General features: G+C 36.3%; 1 long non-coding RNA gene across 1 annotated transcript in view; it reads right to left on the reverse strand.

Annotated features, from left to right (window-relative positions):
* Window positions 1-14,016: 14,016 nt before the first annotated feature.
* LOC103162784 overlaps window positions 14,017-26,640 on the reverse strand; it is a 31,986-nt gene continuing 19,362 nt past the window's right edge. Inside the window, exons 3-4 of the long non-coding RNA XR_003481653.2 lie at window positions 15,696-15,753; window positions 14,017-14,612 (exon numbers count right to left, since the gene is read on the reverse strand). This is a non-coding gene — a long non-coding RNA (uncharacterized LOC103162784). The remainder of the gene's footprint in view (window positions 14,613-15,695; window positions 15,754-26,640) is intronic.

Raw genomic sequence — 26,640 nt, forward strand, 5'->3', positions numbered from 1 at the left:
ACTCTGATATTCCATGTACAAACTCAACTGGGTGCGTGAAGCCATACAAAAATCAGTGTGATCTCTGTGATCTTGTCAAAATAGAAATATTATAACAGAAAGATTTACCTATTCTTTATATATCTCTCTTTCTCTCTCCCACTTCCTCCCCCTACGCTCTCTCTATCTCTCTCTGTGTGTATTTATATATGTAATATGTTCTCTATGTTTTGTATTTGTTTCTTTCATACCAAAGAGTCTTGACTCTACCATTTTTATAATGTCTTTGTCTTAACGTTTACTCCATGAATTCCTTTTGTCTAGTGTAGAAGAAATTAAAACAGCTCTCTTGGAAATTTTGGGAGCTTTCCTCCTTTTTCACTAATGCATCATTTAGTGGTTCAATTTTTCTGTGAGGAGATAGTCAGATTTCACACTCTTAGACTTAAGGGGATGAGAGAGTGTGGTAACACTGATAGGATCAACTGTAGGAGGTAAATGACCTGCTTTGTCATTGGTAAGATGGGGAATGTGGAAAACTTCTAATTGGTGTCTGCAGAAGGTTTCACTCAATTAAACCATTTTCAGAACTAGGATATGATTAGTTTTATCAGTCATTGATGAGGCAATGCCATTTTTCTGGAAATATTTTAACCAGGAGATCCAGAATACACATACTAATTATTTCTAATTCATATATAGAAGACACAAGCAAATTATCAAACTATTCCCCTATTCTTTCTTATTTTAGAATTTAATGTGATGAAATATACTAGCCTGAAGTGATGAAATGAAGTGATGAAATATAACTATACTGAAGTAAATATATGTTTACTTCAGTATAGTTAGTTGGGTTAGTATGTTAGTTTTAGATAGGGCCTTATGTATCTATGGTTTAATGAACCGATGGTTTAAGGGGGAAAAAACTAACTCCAATTTTGTAATAAATGTAAGTAAATCTTCAAATGGTCTAAAGTTTCAGTATATCACAGGGAATGTCAATAATTGTTGGAGAAAAATTCCCAGCCCCATCTAGGCTTGTATTTAAAATTTACCCTATTGCTTTATCTTTAGTTGGAAACACAAAGTGTTCTTCTAGTTTGACCTCCCATAACATCACAGATGTTAGTCATCTGTGACTTCAAAAGCACTGAAGATATTTTCCCACCATCAAGCAAGTAATCTTGCTTCAGAGAACAAGAGCTGGGTTTTCTCTAATCAGGTTCAGTTCTCATGTTGCCAAGAGATACTTCCAGAGGCTACGACCTGTGGTCTCAGTTCCCAAGAACCATCTCTGTACTGCCTCCATAGCCAATAGTAAGCCCCAGGTTGTTTGATCTATGCATTTGATAACACACTATGTAACTTTGTATTGAAATTATAAGACCAAATTTGGTAGAGCATAACACAGAATTCAGGAAAACACTTGTTTGACCCATTTATCATGGAAGTTATTATTAAAACATAAACCAAAAGTCGACAAATTGAAAAGTGTGGAATTATCAAAGAACAACTATGCTCCCTAAAAATTACTGACCTGTAGGAATTTCCATGTTCTGTACTGCCTGTAAGCTATCCAAATTAACCCTTTTTGTGTCTTACAGAAATTCTTCCCCAATTTGTTTGTTTCATTTCAGACTTATAATTATTATTTAGATGTTTGTTTTCTGAAGAAACAGAAATACTGTGCATGCAGGTGGGGGCAATGAGATGTAGAGGATCTTGGAGGAGCGGGGAGAGGGGAAACGGTAATACAAATGTAGTCTGTGAAAAAAACTTAAAGGAAAGAAGGTAGCTATAACCATCAAACAAAAGGAACGTGCCATATGGTAAATTTTACAGTTGTCTCTCAAATAACTTTAGTTCTCTTCATTTCCTAGTCCCTATTCAATTAAATTGATGCTGGATTTAGAGTTGGATTTGGCTTTCTGCCCCTAAAATCCAAGCATGTTATTTAACAAAATTTTAAAGTTTCTGTGTTATGTCAAGAAGTCAACTAATGTAATACAGAATAAATGAAGAATTGGAGGACTATCTTTTGACTTTTATTGGCTCTTTCTTTCAAGGCCTACACCCTCGCATAATTGTCATTTTTCAATGGTTGCCTTTCCCAGTACACATACATGTACAAACAAACATTTCTCTGATGGCACTTGTGTTTGAGTCCCATACAGCCAATAAAGACCCACCTGATGACAATCCTACATGCTCCGGAAAAAGAATTGGACCATACCTCTCTAACTGCAATGGATTCAACTCACTCTGTTTCGACTGACACTCCGACCAGCACCTTGAGTACTGACTTCAATCAAGTTGAGGATTTCAACCTAGATCTTCACACCCGTGAGGGCATGGTCAGGGGAAGTCTAAGGTGACTCCTCGGGAAGGGTTCTTAAGGGACCGTGCACATGTGGAGACCCTCTTCTCCCTTCTCCCTTGTCTTTGGCTTGGCTGTCTTGCTGCCCCTGGCCCGCTTTGGCTAGTGCTTGGCTGGTGTTATCTGAATAAAGAAACCCTTAGCCATACGGACTGCGCATTGATCTCTCTTCAAAAGACAAATAGAAAAAAACAGAAATCTCATTGTGTAGACATGATTGAAACATACATAGAATGTTTGAACAAAATTGGGGATAATCTCATGTTAGTAAAGAAGCAGTCCATTCCCCAAGCTTTGACTATCCCAGATTGTTCATGACATCTCTATTGTATCATTTAGAGGCACGGATGATAACCTCGGAGTCACAGAAATCCATCTGTGTTTCATGGAGAAGGAAATCACAACAGTCTTCTAAAATTAGTTTGACCACAAATAAGTTCAAACTTGAATTCTCCAGGTCTCTACCTTCTATCTGTATCTTGTTGGTATGGGCCATCTCTGTCAGTGCCTAGAGGAGGGTCCCTAACAAAGGGGTTTGATCCGTATTTATTGAACAGCACAAACTAGCATTAAAATAGGAAGTGAATGAGAAACACTTTACAGAAATTTTTAACAGAGTTCTAGCAAGTAACCATACTGACAAGCTCAAAAACTAAAAACATGATAGCAAATTCCACCTGTTTGTTGTTTCCAACAAATATGGCAGATATTTACTGTATATGGTTTTATTTCAACCCTTTGGTAATTTTTAATAAATGATTATATGTAGTACATATGCACTCATGTATATGGGGCCAGGGTTATGGGCAAGTACATATATTAAGATTAAAGCTTTCTATTAGCTTTGGTTGTAAAAGCTGTATACATGGAAAATTCAATACAAATAAGGTTATTTCTTAGACTAGTTTCTGAAAGGCAGGTTCAATAATCAGGTTGAGTATGCAATAAGACATTAGGCTGGATTTTAAATGACCTCAAGGTATATTATTAACTCAGTTGTGAGGTCCCGCTAAAATTCCAGTCTCTTTGAAAATAGGAACTATTTTCATAAAATGGTATTAATACACTCTATCTTGCATTTCTCCCTCTGGGACACTGAACAGAAAAGTTCCTGGAATAAGGACTTACAACATGCTGTACAAACAAGTGCAGGTCTAGTAAGACAATTATTTTTTCTTGGATTATGAGGTCAACCCAACTGGTGAGACTCTCAGCTTCCTGGGAAATGTATTGTGTTTATTCAATTTATAAACTCTAGTGGATATTGCATAAAAACTCTGTGTATAAATACTTGCTTTATCTTTGTAAAATTACAAAAACTTTTCTTCTTTTCACTATACTGAATGTGCTGGAGAATGAGTGTCTCATGCTTGAATCCTGATTCTAATCCACTTTCAGAGATATCTGCCTGATTATTCACGTTTCTTGTTATTAAAGATTTTCCATTCTGGAAAAGGGGGAACAATAATGATTTAAGGGAACTTTGTGATAATGAAAAAGCAATGTGTAAATACACATGACTGAATGGCTGCAGAAATTGCTTTGTTGATAAAGTGATTACAATGCAAACATGGATTCCTGAGTTGACATCTCCAGAACTGATGATGTAGAGACAGAAGGGTATCTGGCATTCTCTTGTAAAATATTCTTTCTGAATTGGTTATCTTTAAGTTTGGGGAGAAGAATGTAGAGGAAAGTAAGCCACGCTTGTTAGAGGCTGGCTACAGGTATGCCTGACCACGCCTGTCAAGGTGGTCAAGGTGAGGTCAGGATGATGGGCTCTTAAGGAACTGCGAGCACATGGAAGCCCCTTCTCCCTTCCCTTCTCCCTGGCCTCGCTGCTCAGATGCCCTGGGCATACTCTGGCTTGCGTTTGGCTGGTATTTATCTGAATAAAGATATCTTAAACCTACATGCTCACATTTCAGAAGGGCCTGTGTAAAAAAGAAAGAAAGGGAGAGGGGGGAGAGAGTGGGAGAGGGAGATTGAAAGGAAGAAAGCAGAGTGTTAGAGGGATACACTTGATCTCTACACTTACCTGTATACTCACAACATGCACATAATCAAACATGCATATTTAATTCGTGGTACACATACCACACACAAACAATGTAAAACCAATAGTATAAAACAAGTATTTACCGTATTTGGTTAAATATTACAAAACTTTAACTTACAACCACAACATTTTCCATGAGTTTTCATAAACATTAAAAGCACTAAACATCAAATACACAATTTAAAAACAAAAGGGGAAAGTCCTATATTGTTGACCACGTGCTGATTTAGCTACTGTACTGAGTGAACAGGGGCACATCAGTGTTCCCCTTACATGCGCTCTTCAGCATAGAGAGTGCATATAGCATACAGGATTGCAATAGCTCTTCGTCCTCAACGAATCTTTCCATAGTTTCATTATTGGCACAGAAAAGCTGAATGCCCTAATATTTTCCCAGATAAGTTTCAAATCTTGTCCTGTTTTCTTTATCTTAATCACTTGTCCACGGCCGTTGGAAGATTGCAGGAAATGATGGTTGGGGAACATAAAACTTTCTCTTTCAACTCCTGCAACTCTTTTATCCTTGCAAGTCTCTACATTTTTCCCTGTCTCCAACAATTTATATCTTTATTTCTATTCCTACAGATTTTGAAGTGTTGAGTACTCATTTGTAATTTATTACCACCACATATTTGCATATCAGATGTTCTTTTAATGGCGAAAATAAATACTATTGTAACACAAGGCCAACTATACACAATTAAATTAATAGATTAATGAAGCTGGAGAGTCTTACACACTGTATAGAGGCTGGTCTTCTGGAATAAGGAAATAAGTTATGATTGCTTCTGGGGCCTATTCCAGATAATCAAGTCTGTTAGCCACTCTAATAACTAGGAAACCCTGGAAGTGAAATGAATAATCAATGGCCCACTAAAGATCTATATATCAGCAGTTATCCTTAGGCTTTCAAATAATTGGTTTTTGAGGTTGTGTTTTCTGTTCAGGTCTGTGATGTAAAAATATGTGGCTTTTGATTCTGGTTTTACTCAGATTGCAGCTCTAAAAAGAATGCTCTGAGTGTAAAATTTTGGCATTTATTTTTATCATAGTTTACCAAAATTTATAGATTAAATAAGAAAATATCAGCAATGTATTATATCTTTAATAAATATACATTATAATTTATCCCTGGTGGTAAATGATGGATAATTTTCAAAAATCAATAAAAATATCATGAGCTGAACCATCATTATACATCCCCAGCACTTTTTCTCCATGAATATTAATCACTGTATCAGTTAATCCTGAAAGAACAACAAACTAAGACATTAATGTATGCCCAGAAACACTTGAATTTAAGATAAACTACAAGTTTTATTATAACACATCTTATGGTGTTTTCCATTTACTTACCTACTCCAGATGTCCATCTGAGTAGAGCAACAGGACCCTTATTGGTGTAAAAAAAATGCTCTTACTCTAACAAGCAAACCAGAGGTCACGGAGGGACTCAAGCACTGCTGACAGTAACAACTGATACAGCCCTTCTGAAGGGCAAATGGGCAATATAGCTCAAGAATTGTAAGTGGTAATTCCATTTCTTCAAATTTTTGCCAAGTAGTTTATAAAGAATGTAGGCAGAGACTTGGTTACAAGAATGTTCCTTTCAGCATTGTTTATAACCATAAAACACTGGGACCAATATAAATATCCAACAAAAAGGGTAGCAATCAAGTTTAATCAAGAATCATATTCATACAAACACATTATGCTGACTCATTAAATGTTGTGGAATAGTAAAAAAAAATAAAAACTAAAATATTGAATTGCTGTTTGTGAAATTCAAATATGTCTTTGTAGCCTGACATTAAATTCTAAAATGACTATTTCCATTTTATTCTTTATTGTTTGTTTGTTTTAATACAGGGTTACATGTTACGATAAATCTTTCTGCCAAAGCCACCGGAGCCCTATCACCACATGTGCAATCTCCGCCAGCCACTGGAGTTCTGCCTGCCTTATGGATGGACAGAATAATACACAGACTTCTATTAGGTACAAATTCTTCTTGGCCAATGACTAGGATTATCATCTGTTAGCTCAGTCTTAATTATCATAAATCTATATATTTTATAAGACTTATCTTATCAGACACCTTCCATTGGTGTCCTCCCTTGCCAGTGGATCACATGGCGCTGCTGGAGGAAGTGAAGGGGAAAAGGGACCACTTCCTGTTTCTCCTTGCTTAAATATGAGTCTCCTTGCTTTGTCACTTTCTGCCTGGATCACCACATCTCTGCTACATTTCTCAGAATCCTCTTTGACTCCTAGTCCCGTCTAACTTGGTGCCTCATTGGCCAAACAGTACTTTATTCAACAATCAATAGGATGAAAATACACAGAAGTACATTCCCCATCAGTTACACAATGTATGTTAAGCTTGCTTGTAAAATCCCATGCATACACCACTCTGGCCTGGAACTCACAGAGATCATCCTGTCTTTACCTCATGAGTGCTGGTATTAAAAGTATACCCTACCATGCCTATGTGGATCAGATACTTTCACTTCTGATTTACTGTTGGGGCCAATGTAATATGGCAGAAATATGTTCTACCCAGCCACAAGTTTTAAGAGCTCAGAACTTCTATTGTCTTTTAAATATCAGATGATAACTGGTGTATAGTAGGAAATTACCAATATGGAGTCAGGTAGAAATATAAGGGTATTTAATAGGGAAAAGCCTTACTTACAGAGCGAACCAGCCAGCCGGTGGTAGTCTGTACAGCAAGAAGCAAAGAGAAACCGAAACCGAAATGCAGTCCCCCTACTCACTCTGACCACGCCCTCACAAGCCCTCAGGTACTCCTGTAGCCAGCCCCTAAGAAGGCGTGGCTACAGCTTCCCCTACACTGGTGGATGCTAGGCCTCAGTGGGGAATTGCTCTTATTTATGTATAACAAAAGACTTAGGACAGGGTGATTCTACACCCACCCTGAGGGCTAGTACAATGTGCTGGTGTGGAGTCTCTGAGAGCTTGAGTACATGCTGCTTAGCAGTGTCTCTAGGATTAAGGGAAATATTTGATACTAGCCCTTTATACATGATAATAGATGTCTTCTGCCATTGCCCCCACCTTTGGATGGTTACTTAAGATGATGGAGCAATAAACTGTGGTATTCAGTATTAATTGGCAGTCCTCCTGATACAACCAGATGTCTCTGTCTCATCTTCAGTGTCATTGGGTAGCTAGGCCTTCCCTGATCCACACTCCCCCACTGAAGGTCAGACCTGGGGCTATTTGACTGGTTCTGATCTCAGTCCCAAAGACATTAGTCCAACGTAGATGGCCCCTGCAGCATGCAGCTAACACAGACTGGACTACGATAATTTACAAAATAAAGAAAAATAAACAATGTTGTAAAGTGATGAAATCACCTTCTCGGTGCCATAATTATACTTACTATGGAATAAAATCTGAATTGTCATATTTCTAAATATTTCATTGACCATTTCCTCAATGACAGTATAAATGTTAAAAGGTTGCCCAATGTGATTACTTTTTCTCATCTGTAACCATCTATGACTTAATTCCGTTATTCATCAGTATAAACATGTGGCACATCAGTCAAAATTTTATTCTTCCTAATTACTCCAAAATGTTTCCCTGTATGTAGACAGCATTGCTAAAATAGCACTAATATAAATAACTCACACATTTTTCCTGAGAAACTTTCCAGAGATAAATGGCCTATAACAGCCAATAAGTTACTGTATGATAAAAAAAATTGAATGATTCAATGGATCAAAGATATTCTTGGAGTTAGACAAAAATCAGATTTTCACCTAAAACTATTATTATTTGTAAAATAAATAGTTTAAAACTCTCAGATTTATTGCTATAACCTCTTTAGTGTGAATAACAATAATAAAATTCAGGCAAAGAAGAAGAAACATGGTGATTTTAGCCTTTTATGCCTAGAAGGTGATCATTAACTAAGAAGTCTATTTCCCACCTCGTATAAAGAATGAACCATCCTAATGGAATAATTCATCAGGTTTCAGCTCTCTTGAAAGAGAGGACTGAAGGGAATATCACCTGAATATGCTGAGTTATTTCAACATGAACAGAGTAGAACTAATTTTCCTACATAGAATGAAACCCTCTTACAAGATCACTTTTTATTCTTGTTGCATGATGTTTCCTAAAGTTGACATAATAACATTCTAGTTTCAGGTACAATGAAGATTAGTAAAATTTTCTGGATGCATTTATATTTTCAGTTACACTTAATATCTTCTTTTATTTCAGTGACTCTGCAGGAGTTGACTCACTTCATAGATTCTTCCTTTGGAAAACCCATCAGCTTCCTCTGCATCTCTCCAACACATTTATCTCAAATTCTCTAGTATGCAATGCAAAGCAATGCTAGCACCTTATACTTGACTTAGATAAAACTGACAAAATGAGAATCTGACTGTGAGAAGAAACTCAGGCTGATGTGTAAATTAGTAAAATAGTCTTAGCTGCCTGAAATAAACATTTTGAAACAAACATATTTTCTGTTGAATTTTTATACTGAGAAATTTTCTTGGAGTATAGATTGCTGAACAGTGCTCACAATTAAATTAGTTCTTTTGTTAATTAATCAATTTATTATTTCTCTGCTTGTTATATATGACTAAAATAAATATCCAGATCGGAATTTTTTTTACTAGAGGTGGGAACTTGGGTTAAATATTAAATGATCTTGGAGGAGTGAAACAAAAATACAAATAAAGTTTAGGTACAATTAACAACATGAGAAATCTACATGTATCTTGACTACAGGGATATGAATATTCAAGCAAATGTTATCTGGCAATTGTCTCCCCCATGTTACAAAGGTGTTCTTTAATTTATGTCAGTAAAGAAACCTAGAGTTGTTCCTTGAGGTTGGCCAGAGAGATTGTTCTAAACTCACCTCTAATTACTTTTTAATTTGACATCTTGATTTCCCTAAAGATGTTTCTAATGCAGTCTTCTATACTCAGCAGATATCAATAATAATGTGATATCCAATGTCTGTTGAAATGTATTTTATCAGTTGCCTACATGATTCAAAGAGAGGATCCTTAGGAACACCCAGTGAAGGAAATCATAAAACATGCTATGAGGTTAAACATTTATTGAACCATTTGTCATAGTCTGACTCATCAGTTGGCTTGGCTACTTTGTTCTACCAGGAAATGTGGGTAGGCAAAGATGGCCCTACAAGTTTGGATATTTGGCAATGTCTATTTCCCTCATTGTGTGGTATCTGGAAGTGGCAGTAACAGTCAGATCAGGTAAGAGTAGCACCTGTCTCCCTTTGATATCGTAGCCTTTGTGCAGGCTGTGCATATTGAGACCCTTCTCTGCAGAAATATAGTTCTCAAGTAGGACTACATGGTCAGCCTCCTTCCATATTTGGCAGAAGTTGGTTTTTCAGTTGTAGACAGCTATATATTAGAATTCCTCAGTCCTTGATACAGCCAGTGTTACAGCTTCTGATTCCAAGATATCTGAAACCATCAGCCAGGGTTTTATAGCTCTCTGAAATTTTCAGGGACCAGGGCCTTAAATTTCTTTTCTCTAACCTAAGTTTTCTATCCTTTTCCAACCTCAGTACTTCATCTTCTTTGTGTCTACTACATTAATTGCTCTCTCTGGGTGCTTAGCTGCCTCCAATTTAGCTGTGAAGGCACAGGCTGCCCTGGGACTTGTGTAGCTTGCTATGCTGTCCACTTATCTGTTATTGCCATCACTGCTCTGCTGTATCTTCTTTGGATCTAAAGATTAAGCTGGGACTGCTGACCCTAGGCAAGAATAAAAAACCTAAGAGAAACCTTTTGTGTGGCCTAATGTGTCAATGGCAATGGAAGAAACATAGGATGGAGTGGCCCTGTCCATCCTAACAGAAACTTAGAAGCTTGTTAATAAAGCCAGAAAATTACAAAGATGGTAAATCAATAACATGCATTTCACATGAAAATGAACATTTATGTTTATATCAATAACAACAAACTTCACAGTCAAATGGAGGCTCATGTTTTCAATAATCTTAGTCAACAGTCCTAGGAGAGTTTCTACTATGCCATCAGGAAACAAACCTGTTCTAGTCCAGATAGAAACTAATTGAGTCATGTCAAAAGCAAGCATGCATTAGTAACAAGTCTGGCACATACTTGTATTAATTATTTTTCTGATAGACATGACAAAGTACATAAAATAAGAAACTTCAGAAATGGGATGTATGTTGGCTCAGAGTTTGAAGGCCTAGAGTCTTCATGTTGGCGAAGGCCTGGGGTCAGAGTGCGTACCATCTTGTCACATTGCACCTGTAGTTAGGTGACAGAGATTTATGGATGCTAGTGCTCAGCTCATTGTCTTTTTTCATGTTTTATCCACTCTAGTATTCTACAACAACCAAGTATGGTGAAGCAGATGCAGGATGTGTGCTTCCTCCTCAATTAAACATCTTGGGAAATGGCTTCACAAGCCTGCTGAGAACTGTGCCTTCTAAGAGATTCTAAGTCCCATCAGGTTAACAATGACAATTTCACCCATGTCCACTAACCCCTGAAACACATCATTTTAAAACATTAAATCCCACCACTAGTTCTCAAATCTGCACAGCCATCTTGTAACACTAACTGCAGTCAGTTTTAGTCATTCCAACTTCAAAAGTCCCCATAATTTTTAACAGTCACAGCTCTATTCAAGATCCAAATCTCTTTCTACTCATATGAGATGTAGGACTATCTCTTAAGTCTCTAAGAATATACACACAAACAGCTGTCTATCTCCAGTATACAATATTAAGGAGTAAACATTCACTACCCAAAAAAGAAGGAATAAGGATATAGAAAAAACAACTAACAACAACAACAAATGAAATCAGAAAACAAAAACAAAAACCAAACAACCAAGATGTAAAGCTTGGGGCAAACGGCAAGTCCTATAGCTTCATGACTAGTTTGTGAAGCTCTTGATGGCACGACCTACATGTCAAAGCTTTGAAAGATAGTTGCACATAGCCTTTCTCCCACAGCGGCTTTACTCTATGCCTATCTCTGGCAAATGTCTCAGAATCCTGGCATTCCGAACATCTTTGGAAGTCCCCTGAATATTAAACTCATATTAATAGTTACACTCAACAGTTTCTTCAGGTCTCCTGCTAGGGAATGTATCTTGTCACACATTCCCTGGCCTCCATGCCACTCTAGGACCTTAGTGTGTGACTTTTTGACACTGCATGGTTTGCATTGTTCATGACTGCCAGACCAGCACCCAAGTGGATGATATTGCTTAATTCTGCTCCCAGATATTCTTGCTGCCTTTTACCATTTTTAGTAGTGCTCTCTAGGTATCTAGAAGTAAACATGGGGGAAACACCGCTTCCCTCTGTAATTGTTTTTAGGTGGCCTCAGTTAGTAACATGAGCACTTTAGTTCCTTCTTTCCAATTAATTTACAAGCCAGAGCATTCTTGAATGAATCTTACCCTTAAGGAACATTTATTGTTTCCTTAGAACAAAGTTTAATGTTTCATAATAATTCTACAATCTATGTATTTAACTTTCACAGCTTTTATTTTCTCTGCTATTCTACTCTGTCCACCATCACAATTCCTCCATTCCATATGCTATTCAGGTCAAGTAGTCATCGCCCTTCATTAAGGAAGCCTCTCCTTTCTACAGAAGGAGACTTTTACAGAAGGGCATAACCAACCGCAATGTAGAGTGTACATGTATTAGTTCAAAATAATTCCCACACCAAAGGATCATGGAATGTTTCAGAAGAGGGGACAGCAAGATTGTAAGAGCCAGATAGATGATCTGGGAGTTTTCTCTGAGAAATGTTTCCTACTAAGATCAGAAACTACACCCATAAAGCTTCATCAACAAGACTGACAAAATATGAGCTAAATAAGAACAACAGAAATAGACAAGCTAAAGTGGAAGACAGAGAGGCCTCAACAGGAAACTAGGGAATGCAGAGAGTGGAAGAAATAGAAACAACACACCAATTGGACATCCAGTACCAAATCGTCAGCCCTGAAAAGCCCAATACCAGTAACAGTATACAGACTGAGGATGTTATATTTGGGAAGTCTAACAGTGAATAACAGTGAAGTCTTAGAAAATGGAACAGGGCCGGGTGTTGGTGGCACACGCCTTTAATCCCAGCACTCGGGAGGCAGAGGCAGGTGGATATCTGTAAGTTCGAGACCAGCCTGGTCTCCAGAGCAAGTGCCAGGATAGGCTCCAAAGCTACACAGAGAAACCCTGTCTCGAAAAACCAAAAATAAATAAATAAATAAATAAATAAATAAATAAATAAATAAAAAGAAAATGAAACAGGAGGGAAAGCAGATGCCAGCATGGGCCAGGGCCTGCATGTTAACGTGGCATGTCACACTCCTTTCTTGGTGGTAAATTCATTCCTAGGTTTTTCCTTTACATTTTACCATTCCTAGTGTAGGAAAGGCTGTAATGTTCTGTGTCAGAGGATTGAGTAGGAGATGGTGGTTAATAGAAAGACTCATTTTCCATTTCTGGGGGTAAAATGCTGAAAACGCTGCTTCTGAATGAGGCGCCAAGTGTTCAAATTGTTTGCCCACTTGGAAACTGGAAAATAAGGTTTCCAAGTTAGATCAGTCACATGTTTTATTTGGTACAAAGCAATAGCAGTGTTTCAATATTCAGTCTGATCAAATAGACCAGAAGTGCTCCCAGTGAATCACTCAGCAACACCAGGGTGATTGTATTTATCACAGTAAGTCTAATGTTCACTCACATCAGCTTTGAGAAGTGAACTTTGATATTCTCTGAATATCAATCTGACTGCCTCTGAGGAGGCAGAAGGTAATGAGAAACCATCAACCTCAATTTTCAGATTGAGCAATCTGGATGGGTGCCTCATCTGGACAAATAGTAACAGTTCTCTTGTCTTTACAATCTTTTAGTACATAAGCACCAGCCAGACACCAAAATGTCTGTCAAATTGAGATGATCATCCAGCAAGATTGCAGTGAACAAAGATGTAGAACAGTGTTGGGAAAAAAAGTTTTGACAAATTTTCTTTTTCATTTTTAATAAGAATTGTACCTGAAAAGATATATTTCAAGGAGGTATTTCTAATCTTATTGAAGAGAAAAAAAGAATCAGATTAAATACATTGCTGTTTAAGACCAATATTTTTTGTAATTAATTTTTTTTGTTAGTTCAAATTAGGAACAAGCTTGCTTCACATGTCAATCCCTTTTCCTTCTCCTTCTCCCTCCCCCCCCCAGCCCTCCCACCCAAACTCTCACCTGCCCCTGCCCCCCACCCCATCCCCCTACCACTCCCCAGGCAGGGTAGGGCCCTCATAGGGGGTCCCCAAAGTCCACCACATCATTCTGGGCTGGGCCTAAGCCCTCCCCTAAGTGTCCAGGGCAAGACTGCATCCCTTCAAGTGGGATGGGCTCTCAAAGTCCCTTCTTACACCAGGGAAAAATACTAATCCACTACCAGGGTCTCCCTAGAGTTTGGAGGCCTCCTCATTGACATCCATTTTCAGGGGTCTGGATCAGTCCTGTGCTGGCCTCCCAGAAAGCAGTCAGGGGTCCATGTGCTCCCCCTTGTTCAGGCCAGCTGTTTCTGTGGGTTTCACCAACCTGGTACTGTCCCCTTTGATCTTCATTCCTCCCTCTCTGCAACTGGTTTCCAGAGTTCTGTTCAGTGTATATCTGTGGGTGTCTGCCTCTGCTTCCATCAATATTAAACAAGTACTGAATACCTGATTGAAGGTTCTCCTGTCTGGGTGTTTTCCAGGAGAACAGATACATCAGTTTTCACCAGGTATGCAGGAATTAGTATATAAGTGATTACTGTAGAATCCATTATTTGGCTTTTCATTTTTTCCATCTCTTACTTTTCCCTGGATCATCAGGTTTGAGTTAATCTTACCAGAAGTTTAGATGCAACACTTTGATGTGCTTTGTAGATATGTCATTTTGCCAGTGCAGCCTATGAAATTGTTTGTGTTAGTCACTGTGGTGGTTTAAATGACTACCATTCATAGGTTCCTCTGTTGGCAATGTTTGGGTAGGTATAAGATGTGCGATCTTGCTGGAGGAAGCAAGTCACCAGGGGTTGACTTTGAGAGTAAAATGCTCATGTCATTTCCAGTTTGTACTCTTTCTGCTTCATGCCTGAAGTTCAAGATGTGAGCTCTCAGCCTTCAGATTCTGTCACCATATATAGAACAAATGAAGTTTTGAGTAAGAGGAGAGAAAATAATTCTCTTGACTATAAAGGATCAGAATAAATGTAGTTAACTAATAATTAAATAGTATAACAATAACTATTCCAAGCACCAGACTATTCATTTTCCTTTTTGCTTAGCATAGTAAACAGAAATGATGTACATAAAAACCAATAAAGAAATTGTTTAGAAAATTGCGTATGTTTTCAAGGAACAAACATAGTTTCTAGGGAATCTGTTGGTGACATGTAAGCTTTTAGATGACACAAGGAGAATTTGAGATAAAACATAAATCCAATAACCCATGAAAGAACTTGAAAAGTTGGCCATTGAAATTAGCAGGATTATAGGATAATTTAATGTTTTCTCTGACAAATGGTTTGACAACTGGATTAGAAACTAAGATGACTTTATAACTTGTACTATATTCTAGGCCAATTGAAAATAAAGAAAGAATTAATAAAATCAGAAAGAATTTCTAACATTTTTCTCAATTCAGCACATATTTCATGCATATAAACATACAGACATGAACATATGTATGTCTAATGACCATAATTTACAAGCAAAATTTAAAAATAAAGTAACAAAATAGAAAAGTTTTCTACTCCCTATCTAAATACAAGGTGTCATTCTCTCTAATATGTAAGAAATAATACAATATATAACAGAATGACTAAACTGAATAAAATATATGTGTCATTTTAAAACAGAAAGTGCAAAGTAATAGAAAGAACCATGCTTTGTAAACATACAACTAACTTGACCTTACTTTTTGTAAAGTTGCTTTAAAACAATGCTGAATCATTCCACTTTAAAGACTTTCTAATCAGCAAATGATAATCTGTGTGAATTCTGCACCTTTGTAGAAAAAGGCATGCTCATGAATTATTAGCACAATTTAAGTAGATGACAAAACCACAAATGCATATACATTGCCATCAATTCTTCTGGCTGTGAAGATTTATTCTATAGATACACATTCTTGTGTCAAATGATGAAATCAGAAAGTTTCATTATGTTCCATTTTACATATTAGTATGAGAGTAAGAATGCCATTACTTACATGCTGGAGTAATAAGGTAGCTGTGAGAATAAAACCAAGAACGAAGATTCTCCTTACACTGAAATAGAATAATTTATCACATGTATTACAGCACAGAGTCTACTGACCTGCCACTATCACATAAAACAGATAGCATAAAGAATATTCATGTTAATTTCTTTTTTTATCATTTTAAGTCTTTCTGTGAGTCACCCCCCAAAACGTAAGGAAGTTGAGACCTGAAGAAAATGAACATAATTGAGTAAGCCAAGTTAAAGTTACAATGGATATTGTTACTGGGCATGGTGGCAGCACACAACTTTAAACCAAGCACTAGGGAGACAGAGGAAGGAGGATCTCTGTGAGCACTAGGGCAGCCTAGTCTACATAGAGAGTTCCAGACCAGCCAGGACTACACAATGAGACCTTATTTCAAAAAAAAAGAATGTTATTCATTTAGACATGGAAACAGATATTTGTAAACAGAAGCTTCTCTGTTATTAAAAATATCAGTTTATGTAAACAGCAAACAATACTTATAAATGGAGGCATGAATAAGAAAGCTTCCATATATATACATATATATATTGTTATATATATAAAACAATGTATATATATATATATATATATATGTTATATATACTTATATTTTTTCTTAGAGCTAGTTATTCTTGTAAAACACAACATGCCACAAACAAAAATGCTAGTGGTTGCATGTTTTAAAATATAAATGCAGGGTCTGGGGAGGTGGTTCTATAAAAAATTAGTTACTGTATAAGAATGAGTACCTAAGTGTACCTTCTGCATGCATAGTGGGCATCTAAGCACTGGAAAGGCAGATATGGAGGGACCCTGGGGTTTGGTGGCCTGCTGGTCTAGCTGAATAAGTAGTGCTTCTCAGATACAGTAAGAAAACTTCTCAAAAATAATTTGAGGAGAATTTCAGGAATACAACTGACTTGACTTCTGCCCCAAATACACACATACATGTGATCATGAAACCCCACAAATAGGTATACATACAAACATGCATCCACACTCACACACATACACACACAGGAAAAAAATGAGCATGCTTGCCTAGGAGATAGAGAATGTGGTCTTAAGTATTTCCTAGATGGGTTTAAATGAACCAATCATGTTACATACTCCTCAATTTTCTAGATTTCCAGAAAGAGGAAATGTATGGAGCATTTTCAAATTCTCCCTTATCTTTTAAATTTCTTAGGTATAATCAAATAAAAACAATGAGTCTTTGTCTGTGCCTAATGTTAGCTGTAACCATGAGGAAAACTCACACACAAAAACTACAGTAAATGATAACAGCTCCTAATTTCAGATTATCTCATCGAGGTTCTTTGTATAAGAGTTCTTGCTAGAAATCTACTTTGATGTCATTAAGATGTCAAAAAGTCAGTGAAATTTTTGATGTTTAAATTCTGTAAATTTTCCCTCTTTATCAAACTTACAATTCTGTTTTGAAATATGACTTAGTGATGGTTGGAAAGAAAATTTAGGTGCCATAGGTTTTGTTTTAATAGTCAATGTTTTCACTCATACATATTTTATTATGATCTTGCATTGTTAGATCTTTTGTATTGCCTACTTTTGATTTTCTGTCTCATTGGTTGAATGAGTGAAGTGTCATGATGCACTGAAGGTTACTAGTTGACTACGCATCTATACTTGAGTTTTTTCAATATAGACTGATGATAATTCTGAGCCATATAAATTCTTAAAATACAAGAATTTTATATATAAAAAGTTACATCCTGAAAACTGCCACTGAGAGTCTGTGATAACGATAATGATGGTCTTGGGAACATGGAAGTTTAGTGTGTTGTTTATGTTTAAACCCAGAATTCTTCTGACCAGAGCAAGGAAGCCCTGAAAGAAATACAGAAGAAAGCAGACACTGTCTGCACTGCAGTGTTATTGTATGTATTGCTACAAAGTCTGACAATAAAGATTAAATATACAGAAAAATAAAAGATAAATCTGTCCAATCAGTCATTTCCCAAAATGGCTAAATGTATATATTGACTGTATAAACACATTTTCATGTCAATACATCTCAAGATTTGAACAAATTATTTATTAAAACAAATACAAATAAGTGATTCTTTATACATAGCTTTTGTTTCCTAGAGGATTTAGGAATATTCATTGTATCTAGCCAATGCTGGCTTATAATGAATACCTGGGCTCTAACCATCATTTATGCCTGTTCTTTTGTTACAAAATGCATCATCCACTAAGTAAGTCTTTAATCTTAGTGAATTCTAAACTTTTCCTGTTTCATGCTTCCTAATCTGTACAGCCCAGACAAGACTGTTTTCTAAGTAACAGCATATAAGTGATTAAATAATTTATCAGTTTAAATAATTTGTAGTCTTTCTGGTACATACCAAAGCCTGGTTAAAAATAACTTGGTTCCATTATTATGTATTGCTTGTGGAGTTCAACATTATTTCATTTTAGAACTATTCATTATATTATTATTATTATTATTATTACTATTATTATTATTTTATTGCTGTGTGTATACTTGTGTGATAGTTGTATAGACCTACAGGCACATGAGTACCTCACTACATGTGTGGATAAGGGATAACCTCCAGGAGTTGGTTCTTGCCTTCCACTGTGGAATGGTGGGATTCCATTCAAGTTATCAAATCTGTGTGAAAGTGATTTTGCTCATTGCTTCATTTCACCAGATATTACTATTTCTTAAACAGTGAAGAGTGAAAAAGCACTATCTTCCACTATGACCCATTCTGTTTTCTTGCAGCAACTAAGCATGGATTGATAAAATATGAGGTTCAATTTCTTTTCATAAAATCTTAAATAAGACAGGATAGGTTATCTGGAAAACTATTGTGAAGACATCATCATGTAGACTGTATTTGATGTTAGGTTAAACTTAAGGAGCAGGCACAACACAGCCTCCTAATCATCTGTCACGAAAGAGCTAAAGAGTCCTAGTGATTGCCTCACTGGTGCTCAGTAGTGTTTCAATTCTGTAAGCAAAATTCAACTTACTGCCACTCATCAGAGTTCTAAGGAAGCCTCAAAGCAAGTGGTTTTAAGTAAGTTAATGAGCTGCAAACATTAGAATACTACTTGATACTTGGAATTAAAAATCAACGTCATAATATAACTTGCATTCAAAATTACTCTTTATGTAGGAACAACTAGAGTATAATTGTGGAAGTAATATTAAGACTTCTAATATAGTAATAATTAATATTCTCTGTGTGTTTACCCTAGTAATTTTACTAAACTATTTCCACATTTGAATATATACATCATATAATGAAGACAGTTTATCTACTGAGAAAATGGCACAATTTCTTCAAGGTCATATAGAAAATTGACTTGGTGACCAGAGCTGGAAAATAATATTCACTAAAATTATTTATTGAAAACCCATTGTGCATATGACTTATTTTTTATTTTAAGCATAAAGTGTGTATAGCTCAGGTTGGCCAGAAATACATAATTTAGATGAGACTCTTTTCAAAGTCCTGATATAACTTGCATCAGTTTCCTCATTTTGGTATTGAAGGAAACCATCTGAGGCTTCTCATATCATTGTTTTACAAAATAGGGCAAGTCAGGTTAAAATATCTATACAACCAAAAAGTCCTAATGCAGCATGGTTGAGGGATGTAGCTGTGGTTTTCCACTAATGTTTGAACTGTTTATTGATTTGTGTATTGAATATTGTTAAGTCTAAATTTATAGAAGCACTAATGATCAGTTATAACAATCAACTATAATTGTACTAGATTAATTATAATTAGTAAGTTGTTGAATGATAGATGAAATAAGTCATTTGTCTACATAGAGCCATCCCTAAGTATCCTAAACTATTTATGGCCAAACTTTACAGTTCTGGCTTTGGCAGCAGAGTAACCTGGTGCCTTTTGTTCTATGACATAAGTACTTCAATTGATCCTTGGACTCTTCTCTGACAGTCATGTCTTCTTGAATCTAAATATCTCTTCTTGAAGACTTGAGTGTCTTACCAGCAGGTCCTGATGCCCAATTTCCTCTGCTTCGTCTGAAATATAAACTATTCATCATTTCTGAAATTATTGAACTTCTACTTTACTCAAGGCTCAGAGTGCTTTGATTACCAAATGAGTATGGATCCAATATTTTCCTGATTTCATACTCTAGTCAGAAAGACTAGACTAGTGTGTTGGGAAAGGGAAATGAAGGCTTGTTGTCTAGTAAAATATAGTGAACCTTGTTGATAAGACTTTATAGATGTTCCCAAGGTAATTGTCAAACTAACAAGTCCAATTATATGAATTAAAATATATTGACATTTAGTATTTTAACCTTGAGGTTTTCTTAAAATATGATTCATATTTTGTGATATGTGTCAAGTTTATTACATATACTGTATATATCTATTGTAATATACATTGTTGTATATATTACAACACTGTATATATCTAATAGTGTGCTAGGAATGATGAAGCAGGACTATGATGCCAGCACTTCTGAGATAGAGGGGGGAGGATAAAGAGTTTATAGCCAATATAGGCTACACAGTGAGTTTGAAGCCAGACCCTGCCTCAGGGAAAAAATACATATATATGTACATATATGAATAATAACGTGGGGAGAATGATCCATGAAAATAATTTGTTACGAGCTCTTCTGATTCCAAATAGTAAAATATACTTATTGTTAAGTTTAAATATCAGTGATGTATCAAAGCATAAAAGATATACATGCTAATGTATTATGGAATGTCATGTAATGGTGTACACATTTCGTGAGGTTAAATAATCTTAAAAAATCTATTTTTTCAAATGTGTATTATTGTGGTAAAGCCTTCAGTAACTTCTTTCTCTGTATTTGGAAGTGCACAATGCATTATCATTAAAGTCACATTACAGTGCAATTACCTACCCCTATTTATTCCTCTTGTCTAACTGTAGTCGAATACATAGATGCCTTTAACACTTTCCTTGTTGTCTGATCTTTACCATCCACCTTGTATCTTTTAGAATGCCCAAGTTTTAGGCTGCTCATCTAATTTTGGCCAAGGTTTTCCAAAGCTCTTGATTCTTTGGTATGATGTCATCTGGTCTTCAAATGACTTTTGTTCATCCTGCCTTTTATAATACAGCTGTTTTTTCCTGTTTTTCAGAAAATATAAGTTTCTTGCTTATTATATCTCTAAGTATCCTGTCATTTCTACTGTTTCAGCATTCAAGTTCAGGCCTGCAAATTTACTTTTGCTACATTGTCACAGTTTCTGCACTAAAGGCCAATACTAAACCATACTTGTTAGAACTATGTGGCATTTGCTCAAAATGAAACAGGGGGTCACCTAGAAAGGGTAGTCTTTCCTGATACTTCTATGTGAGTGGTGCAAACAAAAATACATTCTTGGCAATTATCCTAGACTAGAAAACATAGAGCTATACTCAGCTCTGGGTATGATAGAGGATGGGCTAGCTCCAGTCTCCTAAGCAGTGCCTATCTCTTTGAATTCCAAAGTGAATCACAATTTCAACTACAACCTGTCAAAGTCAACAGATGGCTAGTATGAGATCAAAGCCCAATCTGTGAAGAGCTGTCAATTTCAGAGGGAGATTGGTACATCAAGCCCACTGCTTCTTGTTATAAAATATTGACCAGAGTAGAATTTAATAAACTGAGGCTATGTGATTTGTTTATATCAGAAACATTCTAGACTTTCCATTTGCAAACAAGCCTGGAACCTGGGTCATTAGAATGTTCCCTAAGTTGGGTTTCTTTCACCTACTAGTTACTGAATTCCTGCTTGTCTTAGTCACTATTTTATTATTATGGAAAGACAACATGACCATGGAAATTCTGATTTAGGAAAGCATTTAATTGGGGGTACAGTGCAGGTTCAGTGAATTTGTCTATTTTCATCATGCTGGGGAGCATGGTAGTAGATAATCGGGCATAGAGAAGAAGCTGAAAGCTACATCCTGACTCACAGGTACACAGAGAGAGTGACACTGGGCATGGATGGCATGGGTTTCTTAAAACTTCAAAGCCCACCCACAGTGACACACCTCCTCCAACAAGCCTGTACCTCTTAATCCTTTCTAACAATAAGCCATCTGGGAAACAAGCATTCAAATTTATGAGTCTATGAGTGCCATTCATTTAAACCACAAAACTGGTCAAAGAATTATTTTTCTTCAAGTAATAATGTATGCTTGTATAGTGTTGGTGATGTAGTTTAAACTAAACTAAGTTGCACATGCAACTTATATACAAAAGAAAAACCCTGAAAAGTCTCACTGAAAACCCAAATTTTCCGCAATATCTGACAGATATTCCAGCCAAATAATTTATCTGGATAATAATTAATCTGTATAAGCAGAGTGACCCTTACTTTTTCACACCATTGCATATGTAGAAGTTCACAAACACTAGCCTGATAAAATTTGTGTTGACTGCTGTTGAGAAATGATTGGAAGAAAATACTGTGTGTCCAGCATTAAGCTGTAAACTACAAGAGTCTCACAGCTTCAGGTCTTTCCGTGGTCTTGAGGCTTGGCTAATGACCTGCACAAGGCCATCATGGATATGCCTCAAAACCTGTTTTACACAGCTGCACAGAACTGTTTGCTCTTGGGCGATTCTCCAGGCAATAATTATTGGCAGTGCACTAGGTAAAGGACTACACTTTCTATTTCGTACTGGATCTTTCCACAGTGGATCTGACACTGAGCTGTGAGAGAACATTATTTGCTAGGTTTTTGTTCCAGATCCCCAGCAGGGAGAACCTTGGACAGAAGCAATTGCTTTACTTTCTGGCCAATGTGATTCCATCCACTCCAGTCTACAGTTATCACCTGGCTTGCAAAGATATGAGGCTCTGCTCATATAAATTTTATGTTAGGCTCCTAGCCATGGGTTTTGAGAATAAGGACTATATTTGCTTCCCTCTCTCTCACCAATGGAGATGTCTATGTGCTAGGCTACTTGGACTTTGAGAAGTGGTAGTGAGGAGGCCGGCTGTTTCTTTCTGAATAATCTAATGTGTCTTCTCATTTCTACGCTAAAAACAGGCACTGTGATATCTGACCTAACTTCCTTAACTGTTGTGACTAATCTTTGGTAAATGAATAGTGGTTAAACTTGGTATATCTGAGTACATATGCTTAGTGGATGATCTCAACAGGGTGCCATCTTATTCAGGACTCCTACTTTTAAAATGTGTTGATAAATTTCAGAGTCACAAACTTCCATCCATCATTCAAGGACAAAGATGAGTAATGATAATATGCTGGTGATGTTTTACATTTGCCTAGCAAATATTTATTGAAAAAGGACTGTGTTTATCTTTCAGCACTCAAAAGCTGGCTGTCATTCAGAGCTTGTAGATTCAATATTCAGTTGGAGCACAGGGTTCCTGGTAAATAATGGTTAATCCCAAGAATAAATAAGGCCATTTCTGATAAAGAAATACTATTAATCAAAATGCCAGATTAGCAGTCAAGTTTAAAGCAAAAGCCTTAAACAATACTTCCTGTGGTAGGAAGAGAGGATGTAAATGGATATGAGGGAAAGTGAGGGAAGAGACTGCATAGCAGTGCAGATGTTTAAAAATATGCGCACACTATAAACAGTGGTGTCCAAAATTGCTTAGATCTATACTTACTTTGTTTGGTGTCGCAATACCGATGGATGACCATTTGTCTATATGTTGAGGGTTCTTTAATTTTTTTCTGCTTATATTTAAGTCATAAAGATTCTCATATGACTTTATTTTGACTAGTGGTATCATAAGATTACAAAAGATTCCTTATGTCACAATTTTACTGGGCTTATATATTCTGAGACTTTGTGACAGTAACTTATCCTAATATTATTAAAATATAGATGAGAAAGTATACACTAAATTATGACCTTCCAAATTTATCAAGTATTACCTAGGTATATAATCATAAGAAATAATTTCGTACTGAATTTCTCTATTCATTTAGAAAAGACCCATATTTTCAAAGTGCTTTTTTATATAAATTAGTTCTACTGTTGTCAATTACCAGGATACGATGGGCAACTCTATTAGGCTATTAAGCTTTCAACCACAACACTGAGAGAGATCAGAACAGCACAGCAAATGGGGGAAATGCGTCATTTGCCACATGAAACATAAGGTGTGTGCAGGAGTATTTCAGGCACAGATTCTTATAAGCAAGCCATCATCTCCATAGTGGGAAGATCCTGTTGGGTGGAACATTTAATAGCTTCTTCCTTTTCTCATTGCCAGACTGACAGAACAGTTTAAAACAAGGAGACAAGTACTCAGAGAGAAAAAAATATAAAGAAAACAATGATTGATTAAGATAGTTTCATTAATTTTTGAAGTGATCCTCATTGTTATTAGATTTAATTTTTCCACTTAACCCTGAGTCACTACAGAAGTGAGGATTTGATATGCTCACAAGATTTTCTACTCAATGATCTATATTAACTCAATAAAGATAAAGGTAGTTCTATAGAAGTATGCTAAGAACAACTACCTCCTTAAGAGGAAAATCATAGATACTTCTGTAAGCCTGTGACACAGATTGAGTGACCCTTATCTAAAATGTTGGGAACCAAAGTTGATTAAGGTTTGGATTTATATTTTATTGATTTTTTTCTTTTTTTATTAAATTATTAATATTTTCACATGTACTTTCCCTCTCCCTCTCCCTCCCCCCACCCCCAATCCTTCTCCCCCACCTCCAACCTACCCCCCACCCCATCCACCCGCCACTCCCCAGGCAGGGTAGGGCCCCCAACGGGGGCTCCACCAAGTCCACCAAATCTTCCTGTGCTGGGCCTAGGCCCCTCCCCATGTGTTCAGAGACAGAGCGCATCCCTTCAAGTGGGATGGGCTCTCGAAGTCCCTCCCACCCACCAGGGCAAAACACCAGTCCACCTCCAGAGGCTCCCAGGAGTGCAGGGGCCTCCCCATTGGCATCCATGATCAGGGGGCTGGATCAGTCCCGTACTGGCCTCCCAAAGAGCATCTGGGGTCCATGTGCTTTCCCTTTTTCAGGCCAACTGTTTCTGTGGGTTTCTCCAACCAGGTACTGACCCCTTCGTTCTGAAATTTTAGTAGCTACTTTTTGTCTGCTTGTCCTTGTGTTTCAGGCTTTCCTTTCATTTGCTATGCAGTGAAGGATGACTTTGAACTTCTGTTCCTCATGCCTCATTGCTAAACTTTAGTTATATTTTCATATGCTTTGGAGATGATAACCAAGTCTAAGAATGAAATTTGTTTTGTTTTACCTACTCTATGTGTTTACCCCAAAGCTGAATTTGTTTTTATACAATCGTTTAAAGTATCCGTGTTTTAACTCTATTGGTTATTGTAGGTCAAGTGCTGTTGTGGAATTTATAAAATGCTTTGGACTTGAGAGCCTTTCTATTTTAGATCTTCAGCTTAGATGTTCATGCTACATAAGAATGTACAATGAATCTGTAAAGAGGCCAATTCAGAGGACAAACCCAGAAAAGTAAGAGTGGGGATGGAAGAGAGTTGAGTAAAATGATTTAACCAATAAGAGAAAGAAGGAACTGCTATCAAGTAATTCATGATATCTTAAATATATCAAAACACATTGTACCCCAAACTTTGGGGGTTTTAGAATTAGCTAAAGATTTTGAACCTCATGTGAATATGAACCTGCAGAATTCTAGACAACCAGGAGAGTAACTGAGGGAAGCTCCCAAGATAATAAAGTCTCTGTTTCAGATAGCATAAAAAAGCAAAGGACATTACAGGCAAATCAAGAAGAAATAATGGCTTGCTTATAATATTCATACTAACTCAAAATTTCCTATGTCTGTTTGCTAGCTTTACTGGTAGTTTTGATGATGCACTTGAATAGTGGATTCTTCTCATCTGGTTGGGAAAGGAGATTATATCTATAAGATACATTTACTTTATTATCATGTAATTGCTTGATTACACAATTTTCTTCTACAATTTTCTTCCACAGAAATTCATAAACAGGAAATATATGCCTTGGAGTGAAATGAACCCAAGTTGAAAAAAATCACTTCCATGTATTAATTGAGTACACCATTAAATTTCTCAATTTATTCATCTCCTATATTAAAAATGCATCTTTATACAAATCAGATAATGAATGAGAAAACTCTCATTTATGATAAATATCAGCTTCAATTTCCTTCCTTTTTTACCTTACTGAATTCACACCACCTTATTTAGAATTACATCTTTTTATTTTTGAATTAGAAAAAATTATGCTTTCTATGCTTCTTGGCTAAACATAGACACTAAACAACTCTGTGACTATAATCATCTTTACTATATGCAAAATCAATCTTTTAATACTCAGCTATTAAACAGAGAATTTAAGTAACCTGTTATTGCATAGCTTTAGACACCATGTTTCCTCCATATTCACCCATTTTCATATTTCTACCCCTTATCTCAAATGAGTTAACTATCAAGCTTTTCTTTATATTATACACTATATTTTATCATTCTCTGTTTTATCTTACTTATAATTTCACATTTAAAATTTTTTCCAGGTTCACTTCAAATTCCAGCTACTGCCTAAGAGTATCTGAGCCCCAAATTATTTTCTGCAAATTTAATTTCATCATGCATTTGAAAACACAACCACAGAAACTCTTTCCTCATTAAAAATTGTGTATTAATATGTTCCATAAATAGATATTCAATTCCCAGAAGCAGAGACTCTTCACAGGACTTTAATAACCATTACATTGCCAAACATATTTGCGTGTATGTGCCCATTAATTTAATATATACATACACATAGGCTTGAGATAGCTTTCTTTCTATTGGAAGCTACTGTCCTCAAAAGCCTCTTGCATAGAAGACAGTGACTGAAATCATCTACTCATTACAACACAGAGAAGTTTCCAGCTGACAGACTTTATGGCCTGTTATTTAGACAGTGCAAATGCT

The sequence above is a fragment of the Cricetulus griseus genome, chromosome 2, assembly GCF_003668045.3.
Source record: "Cricetulus griseus strain 17A/GY chromosome 2, alternate assembly CriGri-PICRH-1.0, whole genome shotgun sequence".
Classification (NCBI taxonomy): domain Eukaryota; kingdom Metazoa; phylum Chordata; class Mammalia; order Rodentia; family Cricetidae; genus Cricetulus; species Cricetulus griseus.